The sequence below is a fragment of the Salmo salar genome, chromosome ssa11 (assembly GCF_905237065.1).
Source record: "Salmo salar chromosome ssa11, Ssal_v3.1, whole genome shotgun sequence".
In the NCBI taxonomy this organism is placed as follows: Eukaryota; Metazoa; Chordata; class Actinopteri; order Salmoniformes; family Salmonidae; genus Salmo; species Salmo salar.
The window spans coordinates 53,567,424-53,586,202 of record NC_059452.1 but is presented as its reverse complement, the minus strand read 5'-3'; the positions used below and the strand labels follow the sequence as shown (position 1 = coordinate 53,586,202).

The following is an 18,779-nucleotide window of genomic DNA, read 5'->3' as shown; positions in this document are numbered from 1 at the left end:
GGTTTATTAGGGTTATTAGGGGTAGGGATTAGGGGTAGGGTTATTAGGGAGTAGGGGATAGGGGTTAGGGGTAGAGTTATTAGGGGTAGGGTTATTAGGGGTAGAGTTATTAGGGGGTAGGGGTAGGGTTATTAGGGGTAGGGGGTAGGGTTATTAGGGGTAGGGTTATTAGGGGTAGGGGTTAGGGGTAGGGTTATTAGGGGTAGGGTTATTAGGGGTAGAGTTATTAGGGGGTAGGGGGTAGGGTTATTAGGGGTAGGGTTACTAGGGGTAGGGTTATTAGGGGGTAGGGGTAGGGTTATTAGGGGTAGGGTTATTAGGGGGTAGGGGGTAGGGTTATTAGGGGGTAGGGGGTAGGGTTATTAGGGGAAGGGTTATTAGGGGGTAGGGGGTAGGGTTATTAGGGGTAGGGTTATTAGAGGGTAGGGGGTAGGGTTATTAGGGGGTAGGGGTTAGGGTGTAGGGTTATTAGGGGGTAGGGGTTAGGGGGTAGGGTTATTAGGGGGTAGGGGTGTGTAGTTGGGACCTACCTGTTTGAGAAGCGGAATGGGATCATGTTCTGCAAGCTGGTGTGGTACTTGATGTATTTGTTGGGAGGGGGGTCCTCTTCTCTGTAGTCCAGGGACGGTAGACCCTCTGGATTCATCTCCATGGTGGCATTAGATTCACAATTCCATATAAGACTGTCACTTCTTTTCCTCTGTACACGGAGAAAGGGGGGAGAGAGACAATTATAACAAGCCTTTATATCAAATGTACCGTCAAAGAGTGTACCGTAACCAAGGAGGGGACATATGTACCCCAAGCTTCAATGGCAGAATCAAAGACAACAACAACCACAGGGAAACAAGATGGCAGAGAGAGAGAGAGAGAGAAAGACCACAGGGAAACAAGATGGCAGAGAGAGAAAGACCACAGGGAAACAAGAAGGCAGAGAGAGAAAGACCACAGGGAAACAAGATGGCAGAGAGAAAGAGAGAGAAAGACCACAGGGAAACAAGATGGCAGAGAGAGAGGGAGAGAGAGAGAGAGAAAGACCACAGGGAAACAAGATGGAAGAGAGAAAGAGAGACAGAGATGGAATCAAATGGCAAATATATTCAAGAGAATAAACTTTTTCCCAAACACAAAGTGGCTAAACTCTGGTGCGCAAACACTAGACATGCCCTGGAGGTGTTGTCAGAGGACAGACACTAGGTCCTGGAGCTGTTGTCAGATGACAAACACTAGGCCCTGGAGCTGTTGTCAGAGGACAAACACTAGGCCCTGGAGCTGTTGTCAGAGGACAAACACTAGGCCCTGGAGCTGTTGTCAGAGGACAGACACTAGGTCCTGGAGCTGTTGTTAGTGGACAGACACTAGGCCCTGGAGCTGTTGTCAGAGGACAGACACTAGGTCCTGGAGCTGTTGTCAGAGGACAAACACTAGGCCCTGGAGCTGTTGTAAGAGGACAAACACTAGGTCCTGGAGGTGTTGTCAGAGGACAAACACTAGGCCCTGGAGCTGTTGTCAGAGGACAGACACTAGGTCCTGGAGCTGTTGTCAGAGGACAGACACTAGGCCCTGGAGCTGTTGTCAGAGGACAAACACTAGGCCCTGGAGCTGTTGTCAGAGGACAAACACTAGGTCCTGGAGCTGTTGTCAGAGGACAGACTAGGGTCCCCCAGCCACACCATAAGGGGCACAAATGACCTGAGGCCCCAGCAGGAAAGGGAGCGATTGAAAAAGCTTCTTCTACTTTCCCCCAACGCACAAGTGATTACATCCACCCTGCTACCACGAAAAGACTTCCACCCTGCTACCATACAGTGGGTGAATGCAAGCATTTCCCTGGACTGTGCCTCAGGGCCCTGAGGCCTAGACCAGCGAGACACCCTCCCAGACCTGCAAAGACCTCCCCCCCCCAGAAGGACCTGCACCGAGAGAACCCACACCACTACACCAAGACCACAGCATCACCAGCCAAACCCCAACCAGCTGAGACCCACCCAAACAAACCCACCCCTACACCAGCCCAAACCCCATCCTGCAACAGGACCAACCCCCACCAGGACCAACCCCCACAAGGCCCAACCCCCACTAATACACCAGCCCAAACCCCATCCTGCAACAGGACCAACCCCCACCAGGACCAACCCCCACCAGTCCCAACCCCCACTAATACACCAGCCCAAACCCCATCCTGCAACAGGACCAACCCCCACCAGGCCCAACCCCCACTAATACACCTGCCCAAGCCCCATCCTGAGACAGACCCAACCCCCACTAATAAACACACTCAAGCCCCATCCTGAGACAGACCCAACCCCCACTAATAAACCCACCCAAGCCCCATCCTGAGACAGACCCAACCCCCACTAATAAACCCACCCAAGCCCCATCCTGAGACAGACCCAACCCCCACTAATAAACCCACCCAAGCCCCATCCTGAGACAGACCCAACCCCCACTAATAAACCCACCCAAGACCCATCCTGAGACAGGCCCAACCCCCACTAATACACCTGCCCAAGCCCCATCCTGAGACAGACCCAACCCCCACTAATAAACCCACCCAAGCCCCCATCCTGAGACAGACCCAACCCCCACTAATAAACCCACCCAAGCCCCCATCCTGAGACAGACCCAACCCCCACTAATAAACCCGCCCAACCCCCATCCTGCGACCTAAAAGGTATGTATCAGATGCTCAACAAGCTCTGCTCACACCTACTGTAATGGTCCAGACATTATCATCCTACAAGAAACATGGTATAGAGGAGACGGACCCACTGGTTGTCCTCTAGGTTACAGAGAGCTGGTAGTCCCATCCACCAAACTATCAGGTGGGTGGTATAGAGGAGACGGACCCACTGGTTGTCCTCTAGGTTACAGAGAGCTGGTAGTCCCATCCACCACACTACCAGGTGGGTGGTATAGAGGAGATGGACCCACTGGTTGCCCTCTAGGTTACAGAGAGCTGGTAGTCTGATCCACCAAACTACCAGGTGTAAAACAGTGAAGAGACTCAGGCGGTATGCTAATTTGGCATAGAGCAGACCTAACCCACTATCAAATTCAAAACAGGAACATTTTACATCTGGCTAGAAATTAATAAGGAAATTATCTCAACAGAGAAAAATGTCCTCATTCGTACTACCTATATCCCCCCAATAGAATCCCCATACTTTAACAATCACAGCTTCTCTATCCTAGAGGGGGAGATCAACCATTTCCAGGCCCAGGGACATGTACTAGTCTGTGGCGACCTAAATGCCAGAACCGGACAAGAACCTGACACTCTCAGCACACAGGGGGACAAACCAGGAGATTACAGGAGATTACATTATTCTCTCCCCCATATGCCCCCCTAGACACGACTACGCTGGGTATGTACATAGTCAATGGTAGGCTTCTAGGGGACTCCTATGGTAGGTACACATATAAACTCAGCAAAAAAAGAAACACTTTTACATTTTAGTCCTTCAGCAGACGCTCTTATCCAGAGCGACTTACAGTAGTGAATACATTTCATACATTTTTTTTTTTTTTTGTGTGTGTGTACTGGTCCCCTGTGGGAATCGAACCCACAACCCTGGCGTTGCAAACACAATGCTCTACCAATTGATCCACACTGAAACGTCCTCTCACTGTCAACTGCGTTTATTTTCAGCAAACTTAACATGTGTAAATATTTGTATGAACATAACAAGATTCAACAACTGAGACATAAACTGAACAAGTTCCACAGACATGTGACTAACAGAAATGGAACAATGTGTCCCTGAACAAAGGGGGGATCAAAATCAAAAGTAACAGTCAATATCTGGTGTGGCCACCAGCTGCATTAAGTACTGCAGTGCATCTCCTTCTCATGGACTACACCAGATATGCCAGTTCTTGCTGTGAGATGTTTCCCCACTCTTCCACCAAGCCACCTGCAAGTTCCCGGACATTTCTGGGGGGAATGGCCCTAGCCCTCACCGTTCAATTCAACAGGTCCCAGACATGCTCAATGGGATTAAGATCCGGGCTCTTCGCTGGCCATGGCAGAACACTGACATTCCTGTCTTCATACACAGAATGAGCAGTATGGCTGGTGGCACTGTCATGCTGGAGGGTCATGTCAGGATGAGCCTGCAGGAAGGGTACCACATGAGGGAGGAGGAAGTCTTCCCTGTAATGCACAGCATTGAGATTGCCTGCAATGACAACAAGCTCAGTCCAATGATGCTGTGACACACTGCCCCAGACCATGATGGACCCTCCACCTCCAAATCCATCCCACTCCAGAGTACAAGCCTCGGTGTAACACTCATTCCATCGACGATAAACGCGAATCCGACCATCACCCCTGGTGAGACAAAAACGCGACTCGTCAGTGAAGAGCCCTTTTTGCCAGTCCTGTCTGGTCCAGCGACGGTGGGTTTGTGCACATAGGCGACATTGTTGCGGAAAGTCTGAGCTCTGATGGAGGGATTGTGCGTTCCTGGTGTAACTCAGGGAGTTGTTGTTGCCATCCTGTACCTGTCCCTCAGGGTGTGATGTTCGGATGTACCGATCCTGTGCAGGTGTTGTTACACGTGGTCTGCCACTGCAAGGACCATCAGCTGTCCGTCCTGTCTCCCTGTAGCGATGTCTTAGGCGTCTCACAGTACGGACATTGCAATTTATTGCCCTGGCCACATCTGCAGTCCTCATACCTCCTTGCAGCATGCCTAAGGCACGTTCACGCAGATGAGCAGGGACCCTGGGCATCTATCTTTTGGTGTTTTTCAGAGTCAGTAGAAAGGCCTCTTTAATGTCCTAAGTTTTCATAACTGTTTATTTAAAAAAAAAAAAAAAAACACCTTTATTTAACCAGGTAGGCAAGTTGAGAACAAGTTCTCATTTACAACTGCGACCTGGCCAAGATAAAGCAAAGCAGTTCGACACATACAACAACACAGAGTTACACATGGAATAAACAAACATACAATCAGTAATACAGTAGAAAAAGTCTATATACACAGTGTGTGCAAATGAGGTAAGATAAGGGAGGTAAGGCAATAAATAGGCCATAGTGGTGAAATAATTACAATATAGCAATTAAACACTGGAGTGATAGATGTGCAGAAGATGAATGTGCAAGTAGAGATACTGGGGTGCAAAGGAGCAAAATAAATAAATAAATAAATACAGTATGGGGATGAGGTAGATAGATGGGCTGTTTATAGATGGGCTATGTACAGGTGCAGTGATCTGTGAGCTGCTCTGACAGCTGATGCTTAAAGAAATATGAGTCTCTAGCTTCAGGGATTTTTGCAGTTCGTTCCAGTCATTTGAAGGAAAGGCGGCCAAAGGAGGTGTTGGATTTGGGGATGACCAGTGAAATATACCTGCTGGAGCGCGTGCTATGGGTGGGTGCTGCTATGGTGACCAGTGAGCTGAGATAAGGCGGAGCTTTACCTAGCAAAGACTTGTAGATGACCTGGAGCCAGTGGGTTTGGCGACGAGTATGAAGTGAGGGCCAGCCAACGAGAGCGTACAGGTCGCAGTGGTGGGTAGTATATGGGGCTTTGGTGACAGAAAGGATGGCACTGTGATAGACTGCAGCCAATTTGTTGATTAGAGTGTTGGAGGCTATTTTGTAAATGACATCGCCGAAGTCGAGGATCATTAGGATGGTCAGTTTTACAAGGGTATGTTTGGCAGCATGAGTGAAGGATGCTTTGTTGCGAAATAGGAAGCCGATTCTAGATTTAATTTTGGATTGGAGATGCTTAATGTGAGTCTGGAAGGAGAGTTTACAGTCTAACCAGACTCCTAGGTATTTGTAGTTGTCCACATATTCTAAGTCAGAACCGTCCAGAGTAGTGATGCTGGAAAGGTGGGCAGGTGCAGGCAGCGATCGGTTGAAGAGCATGCATTTAGTTTTACTTGTATTTAGGAGCAGTTGGAGACCACGGAAGGAGAGTTGTATGGCATTGAAGCTCGTCTGGAGGTTAGTTAACACAGTGTCTAAAGAGGAGCTAGAAGTATACAGAATGGTGTCGTCTGCGTAGAGGTGGATCAGAGAATCACCAGCAGCAAGAGCGACATCATTGATGTATACAGAGAAGAGAGTCGGTCCGAGAATTGAACCCTGTGGCACCCCCATAGAGACTGCCAGAGGTCCAGACAACAGGCCTTCTGATTTGACACACTGAACTCTATCTGAGAAGTAGTTGGTGAACCAGGTGAGGCAGTCATTTGAGAAACCAAGGCTGTTGAGTCTGCCGATAAGAATGTGGTGATTGACAGAGTCGAAAGCCTTGGCCATGTCGATGAATACAGCTGCATAGTACTGTCTCTTATCGATGGCGGTTATGATATCGTTTAGGACCTTGAGTGTAGCTGAGGTGCACCCATGACCAGCTCTGAAACCAGATTGCATAGTGGAGAAGGTACGGTGGGATTCGAAATGGTCGGTAATCTGTTTGTTAACTTGGCTTTTGAAGACCTTAGAAAGGCAGGGTAGGATAGATATAGGTCTGTAGCAGTTTGGGTCTAGAGTGTCTCCCCTTTGAAGAGGGGGATGACTGCGGCAGCTTTTCAATCTTTGGGAATCTCAGACGATACGAAAGAGAGGTTGAACAGGCTAGTAATAGGGGTTGCAACAATTTTGGCAGATCATTTTAGAAAGAGAGTGTCCAGATTGTCTAGCCCAGGTGATTTGTAGGGATCCAGATTTTGCAGCTCTTTCAGAACATCAGCCATCTGGATTTGGGTGAAGGAGAAATGGGGGAGGCTTGGGCGAGTTGTTGTGGGGGGTGCAGGGCTGTTGACCGGGGTAGGGGTAGCCAGGTGGAAAGCATGGCCAGCCGTAGAAAAATGCTTATTGAAATTCTCAATTATCGTGGATTTATCGGTGGTGACAGTGTTTCCTAGCCTCAGAGCAGTGGGCAGCTGGGAGGAGGTGCTCTTATTCTCCATGGACTTTACAGTGTCCCAGAACTTTTTTGAGTTTCTGCTACAGGATGCAAATTTCTGTTTGATAAAGCTAGCCTTAGCTTTCCTAACTGCCTGTGTATATTGGTTCCTAACTTCCCTGAAAAGTTGCATATCACGGGGGCTATTCGATGCTAATGCAGAACACCACAGGATGTTTTTGTGCTGGTCAAGGGCAGACAGTTCTGGAGTTGGAGTGAACCAATGACTATATCTATTCCTAGTTCTACATTTTTTGAATGGAGCATGCTTGTTTAAGATGGTGAGGAAGGCACTTTTAAAGAATAGCCAGGCATCATCTACTGACGGGATGAGGTCAATGTCGTTCCAGGATACCCCGGCCAGGTCGATTAGAAAGGCCTGCTCGCTGAAGTGTTTTAGGGAGCGTTTGACAGTGATGAGGAGTGGTCGTTTGAAGGGGGGAAAATTGGTTAGGATGATATCTATGAGGGTGCCCGTGTTTACAGATTTGGGGTTGTACCTAGTAGGTTCATTGATAATTTGTGTGAGATTGAGGGCATCAAGCTTAGATTGTAGGATGGCCGGGGTGTTAAGCATGTCCCAGTTTAGGTCACCTAGCAGCACGAGCTCTGAAGATAGATGGGGGGCAATCAATTCACATATGGTGTCCAGGGCACAGCTGGGGTAAGAGGGTGGTCTATAGCAAGCAGCAATGGTGAGAGACTTGGAAAGGTGGATTTTTAAAAGTAGAAGCTCGAATTGTTTGGGTACAGACCTGGTAAGACAGAACTCTGCAGGCTATCTCTGCAGTAGATTGCAACTCCGCCCCCTTTAGCAGTTCTATTTTGGCGGAAAATGTTATAGTTAGGGATGGATATTTCAGGGTTTTTGGTGGTTTTCCTAAGTCAGGATTCAGACATGGCTAAGACATCTGGTTTGGCAGAGTGTGCTAAAGTAGTGAGTAAAACAAACTTCTAATGTTAACATGCATGAAACCAAGGCTTTTACGGTTACAGAAGTCAACAAATGAGAGCACCTGGGGAGTGGGAGTGGAGCTAAGCACTACAGGACCTGGATTAACCTCTACATCACCAGAGGAACAGAGGAGGAGTAGGATAAGTGTAACGATCGTCGTGCAGGAAGGAAGAAGTGGACCAAGGCGCAGCTGGGAGCGAACTCATGTTATTTATTACAGACTGAAATAAAACGGTCAAAACAGAGAATAAACGTATCGCTACTGCTCCAACAAAAAGAGACAACAACCCACAAACATCGTGGGGGGAAAAGGAACTTAAATATGATTCCCCAATCAGAGGCAACTAGTGACAGCTGTCTCTGATTGGGAATCGCCAGAACCCAACATAGAAATACGCCCCAAAGCAAGGCTATACCAAAAACATAGAAAATAAACTATAGAAATGCCACACCCTGACCAAAATAGAAGAGTTCACCTGGTCAGGGCGTGACAGTACCCCCCCTCCAATGGTGCGTACTCCCGGCGCACCAACCTAAAGTCTATTGGGGGGGGGACCCGGGTGGGCGCCTCACCCTCGGTGGAGGCTCTGGCCCCGGGCGTGTTTCTCCCCCTTCCTCCACCCTAGCCCTACCCCTCTGGCCCGGACTGGACCACTGTGGAGCGGCATGCTCAGGCTCCGGAGCGGAGCCGCCGACCGGAACAGGACTGGTCACCGGTGGACCGGACACAGGCCGTGCCGGACTGTGGACACGCGCCGTGGGCCTGGTGCGGGGAACAGGGACGGGCCGGACAGGACCGGGGACACGCACCACCAACCTGGTGCGGGGAGCAGGGACGGGCCGGACTGGACTGGGGACACGCACCACCGGCTTGGTGCGGGGAGCCGGGATGGGCCGGACAGGACTGTGGACACGCACCACTAACCTGGTGCGGGGAGCAGGGACGGGCCGGACTGGACTGGGGGCACACACCACTGGCTTGGTGCGGGGAGCAGGGACGGGCCGGACAGGACTGGGGACACGCACCACTAACCTGGTGCGGGGAGCAGGGACGGGCCGGACTGGACTGGGGGCACACACCACTGGCTTGGTGCGGGGAGCAGGGACGGGCCGGACTGGACTGGGGACGCGCACCACTAACCTGGTGCGGGGAGCAGGGATGGGCCGGACAGGACTGGGGACACGCACCACTGGCTTGGTGCGGGGAGCAGGGATGGGCCGGACAGGACTGTGGACACGCACCCCTAACCTGGTGCGGGGAGCAGGGACGGGCCGGACAGGACTGGGGACACGCACCACTAACCTGGTGCGGGGAGCAGGGACGGGCCGGACTAGACTGGGGCCGCACACCGGCGACACAGTGCGCATAAGCGGCGCCGGATATCCTGGACCGAGGAGGCGCACTGGAGGTCTGGAGTGCACAGCTGACATCACCCGTTCTGGCTCAACACCCACCTTAGCCTGGCAAGTGTGGAGCGCTGGCACAGAACGCACTGGGCTGTGTAGCCGTACCGGAGACACAGTGCGCGTCCTCAGCGCAGGATACATCGGACCGAGAAGGGGCACCGGAGGCCAGGAGCGCTGAGCCGGCACAACACGTCCTCGCTGAACACTCCCCCTAGCCCGGCAAATGTGGGGCGCTGGCACAGAGCGCACTGGGCTGTGCAGGCGCACTGGCGATACCGTGCGCACTTCTGCCACCCAAGGCTCTTCCTCCACGCTGTCCCTACGCAGGTCCTCCAGGACCTGCCACATCTCTGCCTCCTCCTTCGCCGTTATCCCCCACGAGAGCAGTGGTCTGGGCTCTTCCTCTGCCCTTCCGGACCACCCCATTAGCCCCCCCCAAAAAAATTATTGGGGGTGTCTTCCGGGCCTCCTCGACCGCCGCCTGCGACTCCTTCCACCGGCTGGCATCACCTCCTCGACCTGGGAATCCTTCCGCCAGGGTCCTTTCCCCGACATGATCTCCTCCCAGGTCCAGAACTCCTTTCCCTCGCGAGCCCATCTCTCGCGCTCCTTTTCCTCCCGCTGCTTGGTCCTGGTTTGGTGGGTTGTTCTGTAACGATCGTCGTGCAGGTAGGAAGAAGTGGACCAAGGCGCAGCTGGGAGTGAACTCATGTTATTTATTACAGACTGAAATAACACGGTCAAAACAGAGAATAAACGTATCGCTACTGCTCCAACAAAAAGAGACAACAACCCACAAACATCGTGGGGGGAAAAGGAACTTAAATATGATTCCCCAATCAGAGGCAACTAGTGACAGCTGTCTCTGATTGGGAATCGACAGAACCCAACATAGAAATACGCCCCAAAGCAAGGCTATACCAAAAACATAGAAAATAAACTATAGAAATGCCACACCCTGACCAAAATAGAAGAGTTCACCTGGTCAGGGCGTGACAATAAGGGTACGGCTAAAGGCTATAAGAGCTGGTCGTCTAGTACGTTCAGAACAGAGAGTAAAAGGAGCAGGTTTCTGGGAGCGATATAATAGATTCAAGGCATAATGTACAGACAAAGGTATGGTAGGATGTGAATACAGTGGAGGTAAACCTAGGCATTGAGTGATGATGAGAGAGATATTGTCTCTAGAAACATCATTTAAACCAGGTGATGTCACCGCATGTGTGGGAGGTGGAACTAAAGTCTTAGCTAAGGCATATCGAGCAGGGTTAGAGGCTTTACAGTGAAATAAGACAGTAATCACTAACCAGGACAGCAATGGACGAGGCATATTGACATTAGGCAGAGGCATGCGTAGCCGAGTGTGACCTTAACTGCTAACCGTCTGTAAGCTGTTTGTCATAACGACCGTTCCACAGGTGCATGTTCATTTATTGTTTATGGTTCATTGAACAAGCATGGAAAACAGTGTTAAAACCCTTTACAATGAAGATCTGTGAAGTTATTTGGAATTGTTGTTTTTTCTTCCCTTTTGTACTTTAACTATTTGCACATAACTGTAACCCTGTATATAACCACAATACGACATTTGAAATGTGTCTATTCCTTTGACACGTGACTGTAATGTTACTGTTCATTTTTATTGTTTATTTCACTTTTGTTTATTATCTACTTCACTTGCTTTGGCAATGTTAACATATGTTTCCCATGTCAATAAAGCACTTTGAAAGAGCGAGAGAGAGAGAGAGAGAGAGAGAGAAAAAAAGGAGAGAGAGAGAAAGAGAGAGAGAGAAAGAGAAAGAGAGAGAGGGAGAGATAGAGAGAGAGAGAGACAGGGAGAGAGAGAGAGAAAAAGAGAGAGAGAGGTAGAAAGAGAGAGAGGTAGAGAGAGAGAGAGAGAGAGAGAGAGAGAGAGACAGAGAGAGACAGAGACAGAGACAGAGAGCAAGAGAGAGAGAGAGAGAGAGAGAGAGAGAGAGAGAGAGAGGTGGTGGTGAAGGAGATTAAGTGGATTTACGTAAGACAGCCCTGAAATGATCTCCTTCTCTGATGTTCGGTAAACATTCATTGTGTCTGAGGGATAAAAGAACAGACAGAAAATAATCCTGTAACACCAAATGGCTGTACAGAGCCACCAGAGGTAAAACTCCCATGACATGTTACATATTACCCCCCACCAGAGGTAACACTCCCATGACATGTTACATATTACCCCCCACCAGAGGTAACACTCCCATGACATGTCACATATTACCCCCCACCAGAGGTAACACTCCCATGACATGTTACATACGTATTACCCCCCACTAGTGATTTCAATCCCTGTGTCATCCCTTCCAGATGTTTCTCCCACTTCCCTGTCTCCTCCTCTGATTTCCTCACTGTTAAACATGTCCTCAAAAATCTATTTAAATAGATAATAAATAAATAATAATAATAATAATATAAATATGTAATATAAGATAATATAAATAAATAATAATAATAATATAAATATGTAATATAAGATAATATAAATAAATAATAATAATAATATGAATATGAATATGTAATATAAGATAATATAAATAAATATGAATATGAATATGAATATGAATATGTAATATAAGATAATATAAATAATAATAATAATAATATAAATATGTAATATAAGATAATATAAATAAATAAATAATAATAATATAAATATGTAATATAAGATAATATAAATAAATAAATAATAATAATAATAAATACAGTTACACCTACTTCAACGACCGCGGTATAGAACAGGGCTCTCCAACCCTGTTCCTAGACAGGAGGGTATCTCTCTAGGAACAGAGGGGGGGTTGGAGAGTCCTGCTATAGAGAATAACGACTGCAATAACATCCCTACCTACCACACCAGTCTGTTGTTAGCGGTAAAGTCAGTCCAGTTGTGTTCCCACGGCGGCAACATATACATTATCTAACCCGGGATGTGTTCATAAGAGTGTGTTGACAATAGCTCGCTACACAGACATCGATCTATTTACAACTGCCTGATAACCCGTAAGATAACAAAAATAAAAAAAACACACTTCATATAAAACCATTCAACTTGTGACAAAACCACACTGTCATGAAGAGCGGACTAACTTCCTTTCATGTTTAACTTTTTTTTTTTTAAAGGTAATTTTTATTTTTTTTAATGTTCCACTAGTCATTTCTTTTACAACTTATTTAAAAAAACAACAACAACAACAAAAAAATGTTTTACAAAGTCACAATAAAGTAAATAATAGTATTACCGTGTGTGTGTGTGGAGAATCCAGTAACAGACTAGCAAATACAACCAAAGATCAGACTGTGTTTAGCTTGGCAGGATCAAGCAGTTACTGTCATATTGTCCTGGTTTAGCTTTGATCAGAGGAGGACGAGGACAAGGAGGAGGAGGTCGAGGCCTCCTCATAACATTGTCTTAGCTTTAAAGAACATGAGAAAGAACTAAAGAACAATACCTTGGCTGTGGAGAGGAAAGGAGAGAGCAGCAGTTTGTAGAGTAGCCACTGAAACTAAATCCTAACGCTTTATATGTTATGGAAACCTTGACTCCTGTGCTCTAGTCAGACAGTCCCGTGCCTATCACTGAACTTGATGGCGACTCAAAGGTTAGCTTGTGCAGAGGTCTTCTGTCGTAGGGCTGTGACGATTATGGAATTTGGGGTAATGACTCATTGTCATGCAAATGGCCATGGATATTGTCATACTTGTAGCTAAGACATACCTAATGAATTAGAGCTAAGACCTACCTAATGAATTATAGCTAAGACATACCAAATGAATTATAGCTAAGCCATACCTAATGAATTATAGCTAAGACATACCTAATGAATTATAGCTAAGACATACCTAATGAATTATAGCTAAGACATACCTAATGAATTACAGCTAAGACATACCTAATGAATTATAGCTAAGACATACCTAATGAATTATAGCTAATACATACCTAATGAATTTTAGCTAAGACATATCTAATGAATTATAGCTAAGACATACCTAATGAATTATAGCTAAGACATACCTATGTGAATTACAGCTAAGACATACCTAATGAATTATAGCTAAGACATACCTAATGAATTATAGCTAAGACATACCTAATGAATTATAGCTAAGACATACCAAATGAATTATAGCTAGGACATACCTAATGAATTACAGCTAAGACATACCAAATGAATTATAGCTAAGACATACCTAATGAATTATAGCTAAGACATACCTAATGAATTATAGCTAAGACATACCTAATGAATTGTAGCTAAGACATACCTAATGAATTATAGCTAAGACATACCTAATGAATTATAGCTAATACATACCTAATGAATTTTAGCTAAGACATATCTAATGAATTATAGCTAAGACATACCTAATGAATTATAGCTAAGACATACCTATGTGAATTATAGCTAAGACATACCTAATGAATTATAACTAAGACATACCTAATGAATTATAGCTAAGACATACTTAATGAATTATAGCTAAGACATATCTAATGAATTATAGCTAAGATATACCAAATTAATTATAGCTAAGACATACCTAATGAATTATAGCTAAGACATACCTAATGAATTATAGCTAAGACATACCTAATGAATTGTAGCTAAGACATACCTAATGAATTATAGCTAAGACATACATAATGAATTATAGCTAATACATACCTAATGAATTATAGCTAAGACATACCAAATGAATTATAGCTAGGACATACCTAATGAATTACAGCTAAGACATACCAAATGAATTATAGCTAAGACATACCTAATGAATTATAGCTTAGACATACCTAATGAATTATAGCTAAGACATAACTAATGAATTATAGCTAAGATATACCAAATTAATTATAGCTAAGACATACCTAATGAATTATAGCTAAGACATACCTAATGAATTATAGCTAAGACATACCAAATGAATTATAGCTAGGACATACCTAATTAATTACAGCTAAGACATACCAAATGAATTATAGCTAAGACATACCTAATGAATTATAGCTAAGACATACCTAATGAATTATAGCTAAGACATACCTAATGAATTGTAGCTAAGACATGCCTAATGAATTATAGCTAAGACATACCTAATGAATTGTAGCTAAGACATACCTAATGAATTTTAGCTAAGACATATCTAATGAATTATAGCTAAGACATACCTAATGAATTACAGCTAAGACATACCTATGTGAATTATAGCTAAGACATACCTAATGAATTATAGCTAAGACATACCTAATGAATTATAGCTAAGACATACCTAATGAATTATAGCTAATACATATGTAATGAATTATAGCTAAGATATACCAAATGAATTATAGCTAAGACATACCTAATGAATTATAGCTAAGACATACCTAATGAATTATAGCTAAGACATACCTAATGAATTGTAGCTAAGACATACCTAATGAATTATAGCTAAGACATACCTAATGAATTATAGCTAATACATACCTAATGAATTTTAGCTAAGACATATCTAATGAATTATAGCTAAGACATACCTATGTGAATTATAGCTAAGACATACCTATGTGAATTATAGCTAAGACATACCTAATGAATTATAGCTAAGACATACCTAATGAATTATAGCTAAGACATACCTAATGAATTATAGCTAAGACATTCCAAATGATTTATAGCTAAGACATACCTAATGAATTATAGCTAAGACATACCTAATGAATTATAGCTAAGACATATCTAATGAATTATAGCTAAGATATACCTAATTAATTATAGCTAAGACATACCTAATGAATTATAGCTAAGACATACCTAATGAATTGTAGCTAAGACATACCTAATGAATTATAGCTAAGACATACCTAATGAATTATAGCTAAGACATACCTAATGAATTATAGCTAAGACATACCTAATGAATTTTAGCTAAGACATATCTAATGAATTATAGCTAAGACATACCTAATGAATTATAGCTAAGACATACCTAATGAATTATAGCTAAGACATACCTAATGAATTATTGCTAAGACATACCTAATGAATTATAGCTAAGACATACCTAATGAATTATAGCTAAGACATACCTAATGAATTATAGCTAATTGTAATGGCTTGGTAGTCGTGGTGAAGGAATGAGGCATAGGAAGCAGCGAGCACAGGGTAGTGGTGTATTTAATGTACGCTCACACACAAAACAAATATTCCCAAACCAGGGGAGAAAACACATACGGCGTAAAACAGCGCCGACACGAACATGCGCCGTCAGTAACGAAATAATCCCGCACAACACGGAAGCGGACCAGCTAAATTAAATAGCCCCGCTAATTAACCAAACTAAACACAGGTGCACAAAACCAAAACAAGGGAAAACCAAAAAAGGGAATCAGTGGTAGCTAATAGGCCGGTGACGACGACCGCCGAGCGCCACCCGAGCAGTAGGGGGCGCCACCGTCGGTGGGAATCGTGACACTAAGACATGGTTTTGACCACTTGGAACTTTTGGAAATCAAGCTTCTCCTCCCGACTGTGCTGTCCTGCTTGCAGAATGATTACCAACATTAACTATTTAACGTAAAAATGAAAAACTGCTCTTGAGTAAACTATATGTACTTGGAAATAAAGTTGACCCCCCCTCCCTAAAATAAATCTATTACAATTTTGAAAAAGTATATCCTGTGGCTGCCTCACGTACCCGGCCTCCAGTGAGTCTATCCAGCCTGGTACGCCCTGTGCCTGCTCCTCGTACTGGCCCTGAGGTGCGTGTCACCAGTCTGGCGCCTCCTGTGCCACCCACATGCATCAGGCCTCCGGCGACAGTTCCCAGTCCAGAGCTTCCGGCGACGTCCCCCAGTCCAGACCTTCCAACGACGTTCCACAGTCCGGTGAGACCTGTTCCGGCTCCACGTAAGAAGCCTCCAGTGATGATCCATGGCCCGGAGCCTGTACATTTACATTTAAGTCATTTAGCAGATGCTCTTATCCAGAGCGACTTACAAATTGGTGCATTCACCTTATGATATCCAGTGGAACAACCACTTTACAATAGTGCATCTAAATCTTTTAAGGGGGGGGGGTAGAAGGATTACTTTATCCTATCCCAGGTATTCCTTAAAGAGGTGGGGTTTCAGGTGTCTCCGGAAGGTGGTGATTGACTCCGCTGTCCTGGCGTCGTGAGGGAGCTTGTTCCACCATTGGGGTGCCAGAGCAGCGAACAGTTTTGACTGGGCTGAGCAGGAACTGTGCTTCCTCAGAGGTAGGGAGGCGAGCAGGCCAGAGGTGGATGAACGCAGTGCCCTTGTTTGGGTGTAGGGCCTGATCAGAGCCTGAAGGTACGGAGGTGCCGTTCCCCTCACAGCTCCGTAGGCAAGCACCATGGTCTTGTAGCGGATGCGAGCTTCAACTGGAAGCCAGTGGAGAGAGCGGAGGAGCGGGGTGACGTGAGAGAACTTGGGAAGGTTGAACACCAGACAGGCTGCGGCATTCTGGATGAGTTGTAGGGGTTTAATGGCACAGGCAGGGAGCCCAGCCAACAGCGAGTTGCAGTAATCCAGACGGGAGATGACAAGTGCCTGGATTAGGACCTGCGCCGCTTCCTGTGTGAGGCAGGGTCGTACTCTGCGAATGTTGTAGAGCATGAACCTACAGGATCGGGTCACCGCCTTGATGTTAGTGGAGAACGACAGGGTGTTGTCCAGGGTCACGCCAAGGTTCTTAGCACTCTGGGAGGAGGACACAAGGGAGTTGTCAACCGTGATGGCGAGATCATGGAACGGGCAGTCCTTCCCCGGGAGGAAGAGCAGCTCCGTCTTGCCGAGGTTCAGCTTGAGGTGGTGATCCGTCATCCACACTGATATGTCTGCCAGACATGCAGAGATGCGATTCGCCACCTGGTTATCAGAAGGGGGAAAGGAGAAGATTAATTGTGTGTCGTCTGCATAGCAATGATAGGAGAGACCATGTGAGGATATGACAGAGCCAAGTGACTTGGTGTATAGCGAGAATAGGAGAGGGCCTAGAACAGAGTCCTGGGGGACACCAGTGGTGAGAACACGTGGTGCGGAGACAGATTCTCGCCACGCCACCTGGTAGGAGAGACCTGTCAGGTAGGACGCAATCCAAGCGTGGGCCGCGCCGGAGATACCCAACTCGGAGAGGGTGGAGAGGAGGAGCTGATGGTTCACAGTATCAAAGGCAGCTGATAGGTCTAGAAGGATGAGAGCAGAGGAGAGAGAGTTAGCTTTAGCAGTGCGGAGAGCCTCCGTGACACAGAGAAGAGCAGTCTCAGTTGAATGACCAGTCTTGAAACCTGACTGATTTGTATCAAGAAGGTCATTCTGAGAGAGATAGCAGGAGAGCTGGCCAAGGACGGCACGTTCAAGAGTTTTGGAGAGAAAAGAAAGAAGGGATACTGGTCTGTAGTTGTTGACATCGGAGGGATCGATTGTAGGTTTTTTCAGAAGGGGTGCAACTCTCGCTCTCTTGAAGACGGAAGGGACGTAGCCAGCGGTCAAGGATGAGTTGATGAGCGAGGTGAGGTAAGGGAGAAGGTCTCCGGAAATGGTCTGGAGAAGAGAGGAGGGGATAGGGTCAAGTGGGCAGGTTGTTGGGCGGCCGGCCGTCACAAGACGCGAGATTTCATCTGGAGAGAAAGGGAGAAAGAGGTCAAAGCACCGGGTAGGGCAGTGTGAGCAGGACCAGCAGTGTCGTTTGACTTAGCAAACGAGGATCGGATGTCGTCAACCTTCTTTTCAAAATGGTTGACGAAGTCATCCGCAGAGAGGGAGGAGGGGGGGAGGGGGAGAGGATTCAGGAGGGAGGAGAAGGTGGCAAAGAGCTTCCTAGGGTTAGAGGCAGATGCTTGGAATTTAGAGTGTAGGGATGATTCATGGCATGAAGCCTCCAGTGGTGATCCATGGCATGGAGCCTGCAGCGACGGTACCCAGTCCGGAACCTCCTGAGAAGGCCCACAATCCGGAACCTCCTGAGAGGGCCCACAGTCTGGAGCCTCCAGCGACATCCCCCAGACTGGAGCCTCCAGCGACATCACCCAGTCCGGAGTCTCCAGCGGCGGTCGGCAGTCCAGAACCTCCTGAGACGGCCCGTAGTCCGGAACCTCCTGAGAGGGCCCGCAGTCCGGAACCTTCTGAGAGGGCCCGCAGTCCGGAGCCTCCAGCGACGTCCCCCAGTCTGGAGTCTCCAGCGGCGGTCGGCAGTCCAGAACCTCCGGTGATGATCCACAGTCCGGTGACTCAAAAGCGGAGGGATCAGCGGGCGGAGCGGGGGTTACGCCCCGAACCGGAGCCGCCTCCTCTGTTGGAGGATCCGAGGGATGGGAAGATTATGTGTACTGCAGGGATGGGAAGGTTCGAGGGATGGGAAGGTTATGTGTACTGCACCAGAGCCACCATAGACAGTAGGGGATGGGGGGTAATGTCACATCCTGACCATAGAAAGATGTTATTTTCTATGGTA

The 18,779-nt window shown here is 46.7% G+C and overlaps 1 pseudogene; it reads right to left on the bottom strand.

Annotated features, from left to right (window-relative positions):
- LOC106562802 (ATP-binding cassette sub-family C member 12-like) overlaps nt 1-18,779 on the bottom strand; it is an 88,665-nt pseudogene that overhangs the window by 57,458 nt on the left and 12,428 nt on the right.